Source organism: Nanorana parkeri, unplaced genomic scaffold, assembly GCF_000935625.1.
Source record: "Nanorana parkeri isolate BGI_ZX_2015 unplaced genomic scaffold, ASM93562v1 scaffold1840, whole genome shotgun sequence".
Taxonomy (NCBI): Eukaryota; Metazoa; Chordata; class Amphibia; order Anura; family Dicroglossidae; genus Nanorana; species Nanorana parkeri.
Window position 1 is genome coordinate 22,160 of NW_017308108.1, and position 7,551 is coordinate 29,710.

The window sequence follows — 7,551 nt, forward strand, 5'->3', positions numbered from 1 at the left end:
GAGAGAGGAGAGAGAAACAGGAGGGGGGAGAGTGAAGAGGGAGGGAGAGATGAAGGGGAGAGATAAAGGGGAAAGAGGGTGGAGGGAGAGGGGGGGCAGAGAGAGAAGAAAGGGGGGAAAGAGAGTGAAAGAGGAGGGAAGTGAAAGAGAGGAGAGAGAAGGGGAGGGAGGGAGCGGGGAAAAGCACGTGAGACCATGTCGAACACCCATCACCCATCGCCTATACGCCTTTCTCTGATCTGGGGTCAATAAAGTGAATTCTGATTGGTCAATATTATGTACTATAATTTCTCTCTGTCTCACACTAATGAATAGCCCGGAGGGTATGTATGTGAATCTCTATGAGTGGTGTGTGTGTGGTGTCATTGGATCTCTCGGGTGGCGTCAAGTCCTAATTTAGAGCCAGCGGGACGGATCGGCGGGTTACTAAAGTTCAGCGGTCACATGACTTGCATTGGACAGGTTCAGTTCCCGGGCATGGAGGTGCAGTGAGCCCTATGCACAGCTATGAGGACATGTCACCCTCAGTCCTTCTATAACAGAATACAGTGAATGGCCATCGCCTCCGTCTTGCCGCTCACACACATGTGACATTTTCGACAGGAAACATAGTTACATAGTTGTTGAGAATGAATAAAGACACAATGAAGACACCGCTATAAATAAACTGGGGGGAACGAAATATTGCTATCTGTGGAGCAACTCAGACAATGTAAAGCATGGGACTGGTCGCCATCATTAATTCACATTTTATTCTTCTCGAAGCTCCCGGAAAAAAAGCTGAAACATAAGAATATAAAGGTGACATACATTAACCAAACCAAACAAACTCCGTACTATATGGAGCAGATGTATAAGTGGCGCGTGTGCGCAGCCCTATACCTTCCATACATTGTGTCTAGGTGAAGGCTGCAGACTCTGGGACTTTCCATTCGCCGCTCTGTTATTTTCCAAGCGTGCCGTCTATCTCGAGTCCACAATTTATCTCCAACCATAAAGAAGCCGGCAACCATCGCACTTTGCTTTATGTCATTGTTATTGATCGCAGGATAAATTGGCTGTGAGAGTGCTACCCCCGGACATAATGCCTGTGCTCCACCCGAAAATCCCTACAGACCCGAATCACGGAAATTCGCTCATCTCATGGCAGGAAAAGTCTTGTAAAGACAATTTTCACTTACCGTGCGCAATGGCAAGGACTGAATTAAAAACAGAAGCTGCTCTGTAGTGAGCAATGTGGCCTTTTTCAGCGTTCAATTCCCTCTGCGTGGCCATGTGCACTACCTGCCTGCAATCCGGTTTCAGCCCACGAGAAGAAGGAAGACTGGATTAAAAACAGAAGTAGTGAGCAATGTGGCCTTTTTCAGCGTTCAATTCCCTCTGCGTGGCCATGTGCACTACCTGCCTGCAATCCGGTTTCAGCCCACGAGAAGAAGGGTAAAGTCATGACTACTGAGAAGAAACACAGGACCTTAAGTGTGGACCTCAAGAAAGATATATGGCGTATAAAACAGATTTTATTATAATGTATCCCCCACCACCTTTTGTGAGGTGGCTATGAGAAATTTAGTGGTTGCCAGGGCCGAGTGGAGTGTGGTTCTGCTGCAATGTGGGACAGCCAATGGGGGACACTGTAAAGGCCGTGACACACTGCACGCGAAGCCGTGCAGAGCGAGGCAAAGCTATCCGGCACGGAGCTTCGCGTGCAGTGTGTGAGCTGAGTGCAGTCAGATGATTGACTGCACCTTCAGCCAATCGGCTCGTCTGTAACAACCGGACCAGACATCGCATCCCGCCGCGCCGGTTTATACGCGCGAGCCGATTGGCTGAAGTTGAAATTGTTCATCTCGGCACGCTCAGCTCTGCGAGCTCTCGCAAGCTGAGGTGCCGAGAAGAAAGTGACATGACACACTGCTCACAAAAGGCAGCGCACCACCGCTCCGCGCTGCTTCGCGTGCAGTGTGTCACGGCCTTAAGTATTTGTGTGCAGTTCACCAGCCAATTACTGGAGCTCTCATAGCCCGTGGTGCATGCTGGGACAGGGCATATATACTCAAAGGAATTGCCATGTGGTCAGGCCATATTTTGGGGTATCCTATTGTCTAGTCAGCGACATACTCCTAGCCTGGATCTCAGCTCTGTGGGTCACTAGAAGGGGGAAGTTAATGCTAGTGGGGCAGCTGGTTGCTAAAATCCCGGAGACAGGCTATGGATGATCCGGGTATTCCAGCGGCTCCTTCAGGGGTGAGCGCTACAATAGCATCATGTAACCTTCCTTATACCACATCATGTGACCTTCCCATACCTTACCATACTATAATTATACCTAGCATGTGGCCACCAGGAGTCTTGGGTAGGAATGTTTTTGCACTGGCTACTCATTACAGCCTGAAAGTATCTTTTGTACTGAAAATACATATTAAATATATCTATCGATAGATAGATAGATAGATAGATAGATAGATAGATAGATAGATAGATAGATAATATATATATACAGTATATATAGTGGCAGCAGACAGATAAGGGTGTCTGTGTTCAAGGGTAATAATGAAGTTCTTCCTCTAGGGGGAAGTGCTGAGAGGGCTGGAGGCTCGGGGGTAACAAGCCCAGCTGAAGCTAGCTGGCTTGTTAGGGCCTCTACAAGAAGTCCCAGCCTCATAAGAAAGCAGTTCCACCCTAGAACCAGACTGTGTGGCTGGCGGACCTGGGAGACAGAGGAGTTCCCTGTGCAGGGGTCTGGAGGGCTCCTCCCTGGAACCAGTCTGTGTGTCTGGCAGACTGGGGAGCAGGTCACCTGTGTGGTGAAAAGCAGCCTGTATGGCAAGAGGACAAAAGACAAGCCTGGGTGGCAAGCGCTTTGAATACAACCTGTGTGGCCAGAAGTTTGGTTAAAGGAACCACCTGAAGTCGGTGGGACTTGAAAATGTTTGTTTGATGACAGAAAACTGTACTTTATGTTTGAAAACCCCTGCGAGGGAACATCTGTGTGGAATTTTCTTTTGAGTTTTGAGCTAATAAAAGTGGGCAAAGAAGCCCTTAAAAATCAAAAGCGAGTGGAGGCATCCTTAAAGTGACATTAAACCCTCAGAGTTTTTTAACATAAACCAATACTGTAATGTGCGCCTTACTGTAATCCATGGTTGTCTCCCTTCTCTTTGCTGCTCTTCCTTTTAAATCCTCATGTCTTCTCACGCTTGGGGACAACTTCCCTTTTCAGCTCAGGGCCTCTTCCTGTAGTGCTGGCTCAGGTTACAAGCCTATACAAACGTATACACAGACACCGTGTATCCATTCCTGAGACAAGGCAGTCTGCTGCAAAACAGAAGTTCTGCCCAGCATGAGAAGAGATACAGATTTAAAAAGAAGAGCTGCAAAGAGAAGGGAAACCACCATTGATTACAGTAAGGCGCACATTACAGTATTGGTTTATGTTAAAAAATCTGAAGGTTTAATGTCACTTTAATGTGCTACCGTTGGAAGCTAATTCTCACATTATATAGATATACATTTATATCACCTTCCCACCGGTGCAATGCATATACTGTATGTGTCAATCCAGTGGGTGGTCCTCACAGCAGGCTACCAGCACAGTGACCAAGCTGCTCCCGCTCCCTGTTCATGATTGGGAGCTCATTGGGCTCCCAATCATGTGACAGCTGTGACAGCCAATCACAGTGATCGCATGTTTTGGAAGCCTGCCTCCCGTTGCCAACATTCAGAATCCTGTAAAGGCCCAACGGGAGCATTAAATAAATATATATTTCCATCAAAGGGCCCTCATACTAAACTGGAGCCTCTTCCGCACCTTATGGCACGAATCTCACTTTGTACTGACTGGTCCAGATGGATTCCCTGAGAAAAGTTCTCAAGGTGAAGAATGGAGAGAGAATTGTTTAGCTCTTGTGTGCCACATGCGGTTTGCTAATCAGAAGTCCTGACGTAGTCTGAGATACAGGAGAACACGGGGATCTTTCAGAGAAGGGATGTGCAGGGGATCTCTGCGTTTATACATTGTATAACTATCATCGTATGGATAGGAGGAGAAGAAGGGTGAACTCAGGTGACTGAACGGTGATAATCGGGTGACAAGAAGCGGCTTGTCGTAGAGATCGTAAATTCAGTATAAAGCGAAAACACCGATTTCAAAATGTCTTGGCTGTGGGGTGAGGAGGTAAAGAGTGTAAATCCAAACAATTAGATCTGAATCCTCCTCAGGCAGATATTACGCGAGTCTAAAACAAGTGTGGAAACATTACAGCGATCTGGATGGGCAGGTCGCCGGTTGCCACCACACCAAAGCAAATTTCGAATGTCTGCTGTCAGGTTTTAAAGTGTTGTCACCGGATTTGTCCAATCTAATTGTCCTGGGGGGTCATTGTCACTGGGATTGAAAGTGATGGGAAAAGCCAAAATTGTAAGTTGTCACCAGAAAAGAAAGAGAGCGGAAATTTTCCAATGTGGATGCCTGTTTAGGTGACAACTAAGAAGACATTTCCCTCATTTGGAGAGATCTTCTCTCACTTCCCAATTAGGCCTCGTTCACACTAAACACAGTGCGCTCCGGCCCGATTCTGGCCAGAACGCACTGCATCGCATTGCGGGCGGCTCACTATGTTGTGGGGCAGGAGAGGGCGTGGTGGTCCATTTAAGTGAATGGCACCGTAGCCACACCCTCTGCAATGCGATCGGCCGCACGTGAACGCAAGGCACATTATGCCTGCGGTCCGAACAAAATGCTGCAAGCACTATTTTGGTCGGACCGGACCACAGGCATAATGTGCTTTGCGTTCCCATGCGGCCCACCCAATTGCGGCCAGAGGGGGTGGCTATGGTGCCGTTCACTTCAATGGACCATAACGCCCCCTCCTGCCCCACAACATAGTGAGCCAGCCGCAATGCGAAGCAGTCCGTTTTGGCCAGAATCGGGCCGGAACGCAATGTGTCTCGTGTGAACGAGGCCTTAGAGAGAGATGACAAAACAAACTACTGGGGTTTTAACCATTCTTTACTCTATCCAAAAATAACAAAAATGTTGCCTTTGGATACACTTTAATGTTGTGTTATGTTTGCCAGTACTAATAATACTACCGCACAAAGAGACAATTGTGCTCTTCCAACCTTGTGATAGCAGTTTGGTGACGGTCCAAACTGTTACCACATGAAAAGGTTCACAATGACTGTGCTCCCCGTGCACAAAGCCAGCACATAAAGACATGGTTTGACCAGTTTGGTGTGTAGGAACTCGAGTGGCCTACTGAACACCTTTGGGATGAACTGTTACACTTATTGTGAGCCAGGTCTTTTCATCCAACATCAGTACTTGACCTCACAAATTCCCACAGATACCCTCAAAAATCTTGAAGGAAAGCCTTGGAGGAAGTTAAAGCCGCAAAGGGGAGCCAACTCCATCTTAATGGTCATGGTTTTGGAATAGGATGTCCATCACTCTCATAGAGGTGTGATGGTCAGTGCACAGAGCCCTGACCTCAACGTTACTTGGCGCCTTTGGGGTGAATTGGAACGCTGATTGTGATCTAGGTCTTCCCATCCAACATCAATACCTGTCCTCACTATGCTTGCCCTGATGAAGTGACCCTACGCGGTGACCTCACAAATGGTCACAAACTCTCAGAGACACTCTACGAAATCTTGTAGACAGCCTTTCCAGAGGAGTGGAGGCCATTATAGCTGCTAAGGGAGGCCAACTCCTTATTAATGATCATGGTTTTGTAATGGGATGTCCAGCGAGCTCATACAGGTGTGACTTTCAGACGTCCACAGACTTTTGCCCATACGGTGTTCATGATTCTCTGCAGATTAGATCTTCATTCACATGTTCTGGAAAACCAAAGTTCTCACTTTCCCACATTTCCACACTGAATTTGCCCTCCTTGTTGCGTGAGAAGCTTCTCATTAACCTGAAGCCAATTACCTTCATTGTCTCTGTCATTCCAGGTCGGTGGTCCTTTTTCCCCCAGATTTTTGCCATAGTTTTCTTAGCGGCTATAAATCTATGAGAGGTTCATGTAAAAGTGTTTTTAGGAATGTTTGGAATTCTTATATCTGTAAAGCACCTGAAGCATTTTTACTGAATCTTAACCTTGGTATCGATTGTATCCGGCTCCAGACATTGTGTGGTCACCGTCTATTGATAGCGGATATCTGGGTGGGCGGAGAGCCATGTCACATCACTCTTACACCGGCCATTCCAAATAGCTGAACGCGTCAGGGCAACCTACCACCAACCCTGCCATAGGAATATCAAGATATGTACTGTACAGTATATAGTGCATTTCAGTTGCAATGTCTCATTGTGTAGTCTGATCTACTTACTCAGATGAAAGTCGATTTAAATCTGGACTGGTTGGCTCTGGTTTGTTCTGCACTCTGTGTGTCATAAACCGCTGTCTCTTTTTTAAAAATAAAATCCTATTTTCACTTCTTTTCCTCTTTTGTTACAGCTCAGTGCTGCTGATATCCTGCAGCCTCTTTGCAGCTACCTCCAGTCCGCATTAGGGATGTACCGGTATTTCGGTATCGAGTACGAGTTCAGATATTTTTTCCCGGTACTCGCCGATACCGAATACCGATATCGAAAGTCCCATTAAGGAAGCCAGGCGGAGTGTAATGACTCGCCACCCGGCTTCTCGATTAGCAGGGAAGCCGTCTCCATGCTTCTCGTTACTCAGAAAGGCGGGTGCTGCGTCATTACACGGCGCCCAACTACCGGATTGGCCAGCTTCCCAACCAATCAGGAAGCCCGGCAGTGAGTCATTACATGCTGACCGGCTTCCTAATTGGCCGAGCAGCCAGCTCCATGCTCCCTCGTCAAGTGACGAGGGAGCATGGAGCCGGCTGCTCGGCCAATCAGGAAGCCGGGCAGCGTGTAATGACTCGCTGCCCGGCTTCCTGATACCGGAAGTATCGGGTTAGGCATCGGAGCATTTGGGCGAGTATGAGTACTTGCCCAAATCCTCGGCACCGATATCGATACTAGTATCGGTGCATCCTTAGTCAGCATCCAAGCCAGCGTTGGCTGCATGCCATTTCTCAGGGCAGGTTCCCTGATGGTGGTGACAACAGTAGACCATGCATGCATAATGTGTGTTGCAACAGCCACCTGTAGCCCCCATCAGAAGTCCGCGTGACAGGGTGACAACACAAGAGCACAACTGGAAGAAAGACAGATCATTGTCACCGTATAACAGGAAGTGCCTGAACAAGAGCCTTAAAGGCAGGATCACAGGGGGTTAAAGGAGAACTATGAGGTGAGTGCTTTTCACTCACCTCATAGTTCTAGCCGACCTGTGACAATGAGAATGTCACAGGTCGGCTCAGTAGATCGGGAGGTGAGCTGCAGCTCGCGGTATGCTGAGCTTAGCGTGACAGGAGGATGCTAGTTTGTGTCCTCCCGTTATCCTCAGGAGAACTATGGGGAAAAGCCTTAACCCCATAGTTCTCCTTTAAAGCTTCTATGAGATTCAGTGATCTATCTGAATCATCCAGTGGCGGACCTAAGGAGCAAAGGGCCCTCGTGCAAGTTTTTTT